We start from the raw sequence: 12256 nt of genomic DNA on the forward strand, positions 1-12256 counted from the left end.
GCAATCATTAGTGCCACAACCACAATTCCGTACAATTTAGTGACAGCTTTCGAGTATCGAATCCGAATATATAGTTGCACATACCTAGTTTTTCCTAGAAAATTCTATAGGAGTTTACCAAAGCAAAAATCTGGAGTGTGTTCCAGATATATTGCATCAAAATTGTGTAGTTACATGTCTGAATTAGAATTTGAGTGTGAGTTCTTGAAGGATAGCTTGGTAGGTAGCGCTCCTCACCATCTGTATGTTTCCCTGTAACCATATGTTGTCTTTGTATGCGGTTTTTTGAAGCTTTCCTTGTATTAAAATTCAGCAAACAACGACATGTAAGTCATACAGGAAATGCAGTTTTATTTCCGATACCTCCTAACCCTAGATCAAACCAGCTCTGCTGGTCTTATTGCACAAATATGAAATACTCCCTCTGTCCCATAATGTAAGACGTTTTTTGACTTTAGTGTAGTGTCAAAAAAACGTCTTACATTATGGGACGGAGGGAGTACAAAACATTGTGAGAGATCACCTGTTGGACGTATATGGATGCAGATGCCCTTTGTTGCCTTTTATGGTGTGCTCCCTCCAACCGGTTGATATCTTCACGCTGCCATCGCCGTTCACTGCCTCCCCATGTGCACTGCAAAATTCCATCGGCCAATGTAGGCCGTCACTGTCCATCCAAATGCACTTGTATATAATTGAGGAGAAGTGCAATTCGCTCTTGAATCCAACCATATAGGGATGTAAGTAAACACGCAACCAAACTTCATGTGCAAGCTGCGCTTGAGTCTAGTCATTGGGTTGTTTGATGCCTGTAGTACATTTTGAACTAAACTTCTCACATTTTGTGGGCCTGGGGATCCATGGTCTTCCATTTTGAAATTTGAACTAATGGCGGAGCTGCAGTTCGTAACGCTCAAGCCGTTGTCCTGCTGCTATGTGCTTGCTGCAGGACTGAACACATGTTCTAATCGGGAAGAAGCTGAGGCAGCTGCGGTTCTGCCCGGCCTTCAACACTGATTTATGAGGAGCTGAGAATAGCTAATAAGCGAAGAAACCAGGGACCAGCAGCGGCGAAACTGTCGACAAGGCACAGCTGATCGAGGATGTGAGGAAGGCCCTCTACGCATCCAAGTCCAAGATCTGCAGCTACGCCCAGGGCATGAACATCATCAAGGCCAAGAGCACGGAGAATAGAAGGGGCCTCAACCTCGGCGAGCTTGCAAGGATCTGGAAGGGCGGGTGCATCATCCGCGCCAGCTTCCTGGACCGCATCAAGAAGGCCTACGACAGGAACGGTGAGCTCGCCAACCTCCTCATCGACCTTGAGTTTGCGCAGGAGATCATGGACAGGGAAGCCACGTGGAGGAGGGTCGTCTGGTCTGCCTCGCCATCAGCAACCGGAGGGACAGGCTTCCCGCAAACCTTGTCCAGGCCCAGAGGGACTACTTCGGGGCGCACACCTACGAGAGGGTCGACATGCCCGGCTCCTTCCACACCGAGTGGTACAAGATCGCCAACTCAAAGAACTAAGCCCATCAGGTTTCGTTTTCTCGGTATCCTTTGTTGCTGCCAGTCATTGCGTTTGATTTTTTTTCGAGTAATGTGTCCTGTATTTCATTTCTACAAGGAGACCACATATTCTCTCCAGTCTCCACTACATCCATGTGATCAACCCTGGAGGGAAGACATTGTTATTCGTCGGGTCAACATTGACCTGATGATCATTCTGAATTAGTTTGAATAAAATGTGTTTTTACCTACCTGTGTTTGATAGCCAATGGTCCTGCTTTCTCAAGGCTGCTTTATGAGCGGAATCATTGTCTGCTGCTTGTTTGTTGTCTCATATGATTCCCACAAAATTCTGTTGCTACCTCTTGTGTCTATGCTACTTTTTGTTTTGAAGATAGGCCATGTTTGACTACCCTGTTTATGGTTTTTTGTACTGGATCATTTACAGTACAGTTCTTGTGTTACATAGTTGAGTTGTGACACACACTGTCCTGAAAAAAAAGTTCAACTATGAACATGAGTACTAATAATCATGAAAGGGATCGTGGTATTATTAGCCTCTATTTAGTTCAAAGACCAGGCCTATGTTAGAGAAAATCTGTCTGACTGACTGGAACCGGGTCAAAGTTTTGGCGGAACTTTGTTCGAAATCGGCTCATTTCGATAAGATATTACCTCGAGTTTCATCTGAGATCAACCCATTTATATTCTGAACCAACTTCCGTCCCTAATCGCTGGATGCTGGACTCAACTGTCCTTGATTGCCAATCATCAGCACTCAGTCTGACCCGGGCGTCTCCTGGTGCGTGTCCTCTATGCACTGCATAAACCAAGCTCGAAGGCGTACTTTGCATGCTGGAGAAGATGCTTCCGCTTTCGGATTGTTTCCTACTACTCCCTCCGTTCCTAAATATAAGTCTTTATAGAGATTCCACCAAGTGAGTACATACGAAGCAAAATGAGTGAATCTACACTCTAAAATACTAGTATGTATACACGTGCAAGGCACGTCTTAATATAACAGAGTGATTTTGGTAAAAGAGAAAATAAGTAATATATGTGCTAATAGATTCAAAGAAAAAGAAATTATAGTGATGTATAAATGCTGATATTAGTTAAATATTGTAAAAGAGGGAAGTAGTATTCATGCCATAAAACTGTACGTTCATTTAAAAAGAACTGCACGTTGCTTCACTTTTTCCACGTGTTCTTTTTTTAAAAATATCCACATTCTCCTACTAAACCATCTCGACTGGGCTCAATTAAACCATCTGGTGGTCATGTAGCAACACAGCCCATTGGAGCTAGTTATGAACTACTTTTTTCTGAAAGGGTACATGATTGTTCTAGAACACAGGTGAGGTAGCAGCGGTGTACTATTCATGCGAATCCTACTGATATTGGCCGTTGGATTTAGAAGATCAACAGTTATGATTGATGTTCTTAGTCCTACTTAAAATTGGTACACTATATAGTAGTATAGATGTCTACGTACATACGTATATTGTATTCCATTTGAAATGTCTAAAAAGACTTATATTTAGGAAAGGGGGGAGTACTTCATTGACACTTGTGCGCACCAAGCCAGGCGTGGGGCGGAGTAGCCATGGTGCATCTCACAGGCATTTTTTTGGCAATCACACCAAGCTTTATTCATCCGTCACAATGTTTACAGGGACGAAGTTAAGATCACTGGGCTGACCTAACCAAGCATGGCGGCCAGCCCCAAGAGAAAGTGCGTGCTTTGCTAGATTGTGTGCTTCGGTATTCGAAGTTCTATTTTCATGCTTAAAAGTAGCATGTAAAAAGGCCGAAGAGCGGTCCTTTATCTCATGTACGATGGCGCTGTAGACTGAAGACGATCCCTTGTTGATGGCTTCCACTACTTCCAAACAATCAGAAGCAACTAAAATCTTTTGAAGGTAGAGGTCCTCCGCCAAGGCAAGGGCTTCTCTGGTAGCAAGCGCCTCGAGGGTGGCAGGATCGCTAATATTGTTGAAATATACTGCCGAAGCTCCCTGAAAAAGGCCATCTCCACTCCTGCAAATAGCTGCAACTGCTTCGTACCTGCCATGCCGCGACACTGCTGCATCAACATTGATTTTGAACATCCCATCCGGTGGAGAGGACTGGGAACCGATCTTGGGGGCTTGATTGCACCAGTTGGTTGAAGTACCTTAATCTCCGAGAGATATGAGGAAACAAACCCATGGATGGAATATGGACTTTGGAATATTGATTCGTGTATCGCCTTCCTCCGAGCACTCCAAATTGCCCACAAAGTAACTACCATAGTAGTGAACTCATCCCCTGACATACTGTCATGCATGGTAAACAACCAGGACTCCGCATCAGATTCTTCGGTACATAACATGTGATGCACCATCTCTTCTTTTGCTAGGGCCCAAACACATCTAGACATGTTGCATTGCATCAAAGAGTGGCGCCGGCTATCCTCAGCACCAGACATACTGCACACGCTGGTAGTGGCCATATTCTGAAGGAAATATGCCCTAGAGGCAATAATAAAGTTATTATTTATTTCCTTATATCATGATAAATGTTTATTATTCATGCTAGAATTGTATTAACCGGAAACATAATACATGTGTGAATACATAGACAAACAGAGTGTCACTAGTATGCCTCTACTTGACTAGCTCGTTGATCAAAGATGGTTATGTTTCCTAGCCATAGACATGAGATGTCATTTGATTAACGGGGTCACATCTTTAGGAGAATGATGTGATTGACTTGACCCATTCCGTTAGCTTAGCACTCGATCGTTTAGTATGTTGCTATTGCTTTCTTCATGACTTATACATGTTCCTATGACTATGAGATTATGCAACTCCCGTTTACCGGAGGAACACTTTGTGTGCTACCAAACGTCACAACGTAACTGGGTGATTATAAAGGTGCTCTACAGGTGTCTCCGAAGGTACTTGTTGGGTTGGCGTATTTCGAGATTAGGATTTGTCACTCCGATTGTCGGAGAGGTATCTCTGGGCCCTCTCGGTAATGCACATCACTTAAGCCTTGCAAGCATTGCAGCTAATGAGTTTGTTGCGGGATGATGTATTACGGAAGGAGTAAAGAGACTTGCCGGTAACGAGATTGAACTAGGTATTGAGATACCGACGATCGAATCTCGGGCAAGTAACATACCGATGACAAAGGGAACAACGTATGTTGTTATGCGGTCTGACCGATAAAGATCTTCGAAGAATATGTGGGAGCCAATATGAGCATCCAGGTTCTGCTATTGGTTATTGACCGGAAACATGTCTCGGTCATGTCTACATAGTTCTCGAACCCGTAGGGTCCGCACGCTTAAAGTTTCGATGACAGTTATATTATGAGTTTATATGTTTTGATGTACCGAAGGTTGTTCGGAGTCCCGGATGTGATCACGGACATGATGAGGAGTCTTGAAATGGTCGAGACATGAAGATTGATATATTGGAAGCCTATGTTTGGATATCGGAAGTGTTCCGGGTGAAATCGGAATTTTACCGGAGTACTGGGAGGTTACCGGAACCCCCCGCGGGCTTAATGGGCCATAGTGGGCCTTAGTGGAAGAGAGGAGAGGCGGCCAGGGCAGGGCCGCGCGCCCCTCCCCCCTAGTCCGAATAGGACAAGGAGAGGGGGGCGGCGCCCCCCCCCCTTTCCTTCCTCTCTCCCTCCTCTTTCCCCCTCCACTCCTAGTCCAACAAGGAAAAGGGAGGGAGTCCTACTCCCGGTGGGAGTAGGACTCCTCCTGGCACGCCCCTCTTGGCCGGCCGCACCTCTCCCCCTTGCTCCTTTATATACGGGGGCAGGGGGCACCCTAGAGACACAACAATTGATCATTTGATCTTTTAGCCGTGTGCGGTGCCCCCCTCCACCATAGTCCACCTCGATAATACTGTAGTGGTGCTTAGGCGAAGCCCTGCGTCGGTAGAACATCATCACCGTCACCACGCCATCATGCTGACGAAACTCTCCCTCAACACTCGGCTGGATCGGAGTTCGAGGGACGTCATCGCGCTGAACGTGTGTTGAAGTCGGAGGTGTCGTGCGTCCGGTACTTGATCGGTCGGATCGTGAAGACGTACGACTACATCAACCGCGTTGTGCTAACGCTTCCGCTTTCGGTCTACGAGGGTACGTGGACAACACTCTCCCCTCTCGTTGCTATGCATCATCATGATCTTGCGTGTGCGTAGGAATTTTTTTGAAATTGCTACGTTCCCCAATAGTGGCATCCGAGCCTGGTTTTATGCGTTGATGTTATATGCACGAGTAGAACACAAGTGAGTTGTGGGCGATATAAGTCATACTGCTTACCAGCATGTCATACTTTGGTTCGGCGATATTGTTGGATGAAGCGGCCCGGACCGACATTACGCGTACGCTTACGCTTACGCGAGACTGGTTCTTCCGACGTGCTTTGCACAGAGGTGGCTGGCGGGTGTCAGTTTCTCCAACTTTAGTTGAACCGAGTGTGGCTACGCCCGGTCCTTGCGAAGGTTAAAACAACACCAACTTGACAAACTATCATTGTGGTTTTGACGCGTAGGTAAGAACAGTTCTTGCTAAGCCCAGTAGCAGCCACGTAAAACTTGCAACAACAAAGTAGAGGACGTCTAACTTGTTTTTGCAGGGCATGTTGTGATGTAATATGGTCAAGACATTATGCTAAATTTTATTGTATGAGATGATCATGTTTTGTAACCGAGTTATCGGCAACTGGCAGGAGCCATATGGTTGTCGCTTTATTGTATGCAATGCAATCGCCCTGTAATGCTTTACTTTATCACTAAGCGGTAGCGATAGTCGTAGAAGCATAAGATTGGCGAGACGACAACGATGCTACGATGGAGATCAAGGTGTCGCGCCGGTGACGACGGTGATCATGACGGTGCTTCGGAGATGGAGATCACAAGCACAAGATGATGATGGCCATATCATATCACTTATATTGATTGCATGTGATGTTTATCTTTTATGCATCTTATCTTGCTTTGATTGATGGTAGCATTATAAGATGATCCCTCACTAAATTATCAAAGTATAAGTGTTCTCCCTGAGTATGCACCATTGCAAAAGTTCTTCGTGCTGAGACACCACGTGATGATCAGGTGTGATAGGCTCTACGTTCAAATACAACGGGTGCAAAATAGTTGCACACGCGGAATACTCAGGTTAAGCTTGACGAGCCTAGCATATAACAGATATGGCCTCGGAACACGGAGACCGAAAGGTCGAGCGTGAATCATATAGTGGATATGATCAACATAGTGATGTTCACCGTTGAAACTACTCCATCTCACGTGATGATCGGACATGGTTTAGTTGATATGGATCACGTGATCACTTACAGGATTAGAGGGATGTCTATCTAAGTGGGAGTTCTTAAGTAATATGATTAATTGAACTTAAATTTATCATGAACTTAGTACCTGATAGTATCTTGCTTGTCTATGTTGATTGTAGATAGATGGCCCGTGCTGTTGTTCCGTTGAATTTTAATGCGTTCCTTGAGAAAGCAAAGTTGAAAGATGATGGTAGCAATTACACGGACTGGGTCCGTAACTTGAGGATTATCCTCATTGCTACACAGAAGAATTACGTCCTGGAAGCACCGTTGGGTGCCAGACCTGCTACAGGAGCAACACCAGATGTTATGAATGTCTGGCAGAGCAAAGCTGATGACTACTCGATAGTTCAGTGTGCCATGCTTTACGGCTTAGAACTGGGTCTTCAACGATGTTTTGAACGTCATGGAGCATATGAGATGTTCCAGGAGTTGAAGTTAATATTTCAAGCAAATGCCCGGATTGAGAGATATGAAGTCTCCAATAAATTCTACAGCTGCAAGATGGAAGAGAATAGTTCCGTCAGTGAGCATATACTCAAAATGTCTGGGTATAACAATCACTTGATTCAACTGGGAGTTAATCTTCCGGATGATAGCGTCATTGACAGAATTCTTCAATCACTGCCACCAAGCTACAAGAGCTTCGTGATGAACTATAACATGCAAGGGATGGATAAGACGATTCCCGAGCTCTTCGCAATGTTAAAGGCTGCGGAAGTAGAAATCGAAAAGGAGCATCAAGTGTTGATGGTCAATAAGACCACCAGTTTCAAGAAAAAGGGCAAATGGAAGAAGAAGGGGAACTTCAAGGAGAACAGCAAGCAAGTTGCTGTTCAGGAGAAGAAACCCAAGTCTGGACCTAAGCCTGAGACTGAGTGCTTCTACTGCAAGCAGACTGGTCACTGAAAGCGGAACTGCCCTAAGTATTTGGTGGATAAGAAGGATGGCAAGGTGAACAAAGGTATATGTGATATACATGTTATTGATGTGTACCTTACTAATGCTCGCCGTAGCACCTGGGTATTTGATACTGGTTCTGTTGCTAATATTTGCAACTCGAAGCAGGGGCTGCGGATTAAGCGAAGATTGGCTAAGGACGAGGTGACGATGCGCGTGGGAAATGGTTCCAAAGTCGATGTGATCGCGGTCGGCACGCTACCTCTACATCTACCTTCGGGATTAGTTTTAGACCTAAATAATTGTTATTTGGTGCCAGCGTTAAGCATGAACATTATATCTGGATCTTGTTTGATGCGAGACGGTTATTCATTTAAATCAGAGAATAATGGTTGTTCTATTTATATGAGTAATATCTTTTATGGTCATGCACCCTTGAAGAGTGGTCTACTTTTGTTGAATCTCGATAGTGGTGATACACATATTCATAGTATTGAAGCCAAAAGATGCAGAGTTGATAATGATAGTGCAACTTATTTGTGGCACTGCCGTTTAGGTCATATCGGTGTAAAGCACATGAAGAAACTCCATATTGATGGACTTTTGGAACCACTTGATTATGAATCACTTGGTACTTGCGAACCGTGCCTCATGGGCAAGATGACTAAAACGCCGTTCTCCGGAACTATGGAGAGAGCAACAGATTTGTTGGAAATCATACATACAGATGTATGTGGTCCGATGAATGTTGAGGCTCATGGCGGATATCGTTATTTTCTCACCTTCACAGATGATTTAAGCAGATATGGGTATATCTACTTAATGAAACATAAGTCTGAAACATTTGAAAAGTTCAAAGAATTTCAGAGTGAAGTTGAAAATCATGGTAACAAGAAAATAAAGTTTCTATGATCTGATCGTGGAGGAGAATATTTGAGTTATGAGTTTGGTCTTCATTTGAAACAATGCGAAATAGTTTCGCAACTCACGCCACCCGGAACACCACAGCGTAATGGTGTGTCCGAACGTCGTAATCGTACTCTACTAGATATGGTGCGATCTATGATGTCTCTTACTGATTTACCGCTATCGTTTTGGGGTTACGCTTTAGAGACGGCCGCATTCACGTTAAATAGGGCACCATCAAAATCCGTTGAGACGACGCCTTATGAACTGTGGTTTGGCAAGAAACCAAACTTGTCGTTTCTTAAAGTTTGGGGCTGCGATGCTTATGTGAAAAAGCTTCAACCTGATAAGCTCGAACCCAAATCGGAGAAATGTGTCTTCATAGGATACCCAAAGGAGACTGTTGGGTACACCTTCTATCACAGATCCGAAGGCAAGACTTTTGTTGCTAAATTCGAAATTTTTCTGGAGAAGGAGTTTCTCTCAAAAGAAGTGAGTGGGAGGAAAGTGGAACTTGATGAGGTAACTGTACCTGCTCCCTTATTGGAAAGTAGTTCATCGCGGAAACCAGTTTCTGCGACGCCTATACCAATTAGTGAGGAAGTTAATGATGATGATCATGGAACTTCAGGTCAAGTTATTACTGAACCTCGTAGGTTAACCAGAGTAAGATCCGCACCAGAGTGGTACGGTAATCCTGCTCTGGAGGTTATGTTACTAGACCATGACGAACCTACGAACTATGAAGAAGCGATGGTGAGCCCAGATTCCGCAAAATGGCTTGAAGCCATGAAATCTGAGATGGGATCCATGTATGAGAACAAAGTGTGGACTTTGGTTGACTTGCCCGATGATCGGCAAGCAATTGAGAATAAATGGATCTTCAAGAAGAAGACTGACGCTAACGGTAATGTTACTGTCTATAAAGCTCGACTTGTTGCAAAAGGTTTTCGACAAGTTCAAGGGATTGACTACGATGAGACCTTCTCACCCGTAGCGGTGCTTAAGTCTGTCCGAATAATGTTAGCAATTGCCGCATTTTATGATTATGAAATTTGGCAAATGGATGTCAAAACTGCATTCCTGAATGGATTTCTGGAAGAAGAGTTGTATATGACGCAACCAGAAGATTTTGTCGATCCAAAGGGAGCTAACAAAGTGTGCAAGCTCCAACGATCCATTTATGGACTGGTGCAAGCCTCTCGGAGTTGGAATAAACGCTTTGATAGTGTGATCAAAGCATTTGGTTTTGTACAGACTTTTGGAGAAGCCTGTATTTACAAGAAAGTGAGTGGGAGCTCTATAGCATTTCTGATATTATATGTGGATGACATATTGCTGATTGGAAATGATATAGAATTTCTGGATAGCATAAAGGGATACTTGAATAAGAGTTTTTCAATGAAAGACCTCGGTGAAGCTGCGTATATATTAGGCATCAAGATCTATAGAGATAGATCAAGATGCTTAATTGGACTTTCACAAAGCACATACCTTGACAAAGTTTTGAAGAAGTTCAAAATGGATCAAGCAAAGAAAGGGTTCTTGCCTGTGTTACAAGGTGTGAAATTGAGTAAGACTCAATGCCCGAACACTGCAGAAGATAGAGAGAAGATGAAAGATGTTCCCTATGCTTCAGCCATAGGCTCTATCATGTATGCAATGCTGTGTACCAGACCTGATGTGTGTCTTGCAATAAGTCTAGCAGGGAGGTACCAAAGTAATCCAGGAGTGGATCACTGGACAGCGGTCAAGAACATCCTGAAATACCTGAAAAGGACTATGGATATGTTTCTCGTTTATGGAGGTGACAAAGAGCTCATCGTAAATGGTTACGTTGATGCAAGCTTTGACACTGATCCGGATGATTCTAAACCGCAAACCGGATACGTGTTTACATTGAACGGTGGAGCTGTCAGTTGGTGCAGTTCTAAACAAAGCGTCGTCGCGGGATCTACGTGTGAAGCGGAATACATAGCTGCTTCGGAAGCAGCAAATGAAGGAGTCTGGATAAAGGAGTTCATATCCGATCTAGGTGTCATACCTAGTGCATCGGGTCCAATGAAAATCTTTTGTGACAATACTGGTGCAATTGCCTTGGCGAAGGAATCCAGATTTCACAAGAGAACCAAGCACATCAAGAGATGCTTCAATTCCATCCGGGATTTAGTCCAGGTGGGAGACATAGAAATTTGCAAGATACATACGGATCTGAAAGTTGCAGACCCGTTGACTAAGCCTCTTCCACGAGCAAAACATGATCAGCACCAAGGCTCCATGGGTGTTAGAATCATTACTGTGTAATCTAGATTATTGACTCTAGTGCAAGTGGGAGACTGAAGGAAATATGCCCTAGAGGCAATAATAAAGTTATTATTTATTTCCTTATATCATGATAAATGTTTATTATTCATGCTAGAATTGTATTAACCGGAAACATAATACATGTGTGAATACATAGACAAACAGAGTGTCACTAGTATGCCTCTACTTGACTAGCTCGTTGATCAAAGATGGTTATGTTTCCTAGCCATAGACATGAGTTGTCATTTGATTAACAGGGTCACATCATTAGGAGAATGATGTGATTGACTTGACCCATTCCGTTAGCTTAGCACTCGATCGTTTAGTATGTTGCTATTGCTTTCTTCATGACTTATACATGTTCCTATGACTATGAGATTATGCAACTCCCGTTTACCGGAGGAACACTTTGTGTGCTACCAAACGTCACAACGTAACTGGGTGATTATAAAGGTGCTCTACAGGTGTCTCCGAAGGTACTTGTTGGGTTGGCGTATTTCGAGATTAGGATTTGTCACTCCGATTGTCGGAGAGGTATCTCTGGGCCCTCTCGGTAATGCACATCACTTAAGCCTTGCAAGCATTGCAGCTAATGAGTTTGTTGCGGGATGATGTATTACGGAAGGAGTAAAGAGACTTTCCGGTAACGAGATTGAACTAGGTATTGAGATACCGACGATCGAATCTCGGGCAAGTAACATACCGATGACAAAGGGAACAACGTATGTTGTTATGCGGTCTGACCGATAAAGATCTTCGTAGAAGAGCCAATATGAGCATCCAGGTTCCGCTATTGGTTATTGACCGGAAACGTGTCTCGGTCATGTCTACATAGTTCTCGAACCCGTAGGGTCCGCACGCTTAAAGTTTCGATGACAGTTATATTATGAGTTTATATGTTTTGATGTACCGAAGGTTGTTCGGAGTCCCGAATGTGATCACGGATATGACGAGGAGTCTTGAAATGGTCGAGACATGAAGATTGATATATTGGAAGCCTATGTTTGGATATTGGAAGTGTTCCGGGTGAAATCGGAATTTTACCGGAGTACCGGGAGGTTACCGGAACCCCCCGGGGGCTTAATGGGCCATAGTGGGCCTTAGTGGAAGAGAGGAGAGGCGGCCAGGGCAGGGCCGCGCGCCTCTCCCCCTAGTCCGAATAGGACAAGGAGAGGGGGGCGGCGCCCCCCCCTCTTCCTTCCTCTCTCCCTCCTCTTTCCCCCTCCACTCCTAGTCCAACAAGGAAAAGGGAGGGAGTCCTACTCCCGGTGGGAGTAG

General features: G+C 44.3%; 1 pseudogene; it reads left to right on the forward strand.

The window, feature by feature from the left end:
- The first annotated feature begins 1070 nt into the window (after positions 1–1070).
- On the forward strand, positions 1071–1530 carry LOC109777897 (6-phosphogluconate dehydrogenase, decarboxylating 1-like; annotated as a pseudogene).
- The last annotated feature ends 10726 nt before the right edge of the window (positions 1531–12256 follow it).

This window comes from Aegilops tauschii, chromosome 7 (assembly GCF_002575655.3).
Source record: "Aegilops tauschii subsp. strangulata cultivar AL8/78 chromosome 7, Aet v6.0, whole genome shotgun sequence".
Lineage (NCBI taxonomy): Eukaryota > Viridiplantae > Streptophyta > Magnoliopsida > Poales > Poaceae > Aegilops > Aegilops tauschii.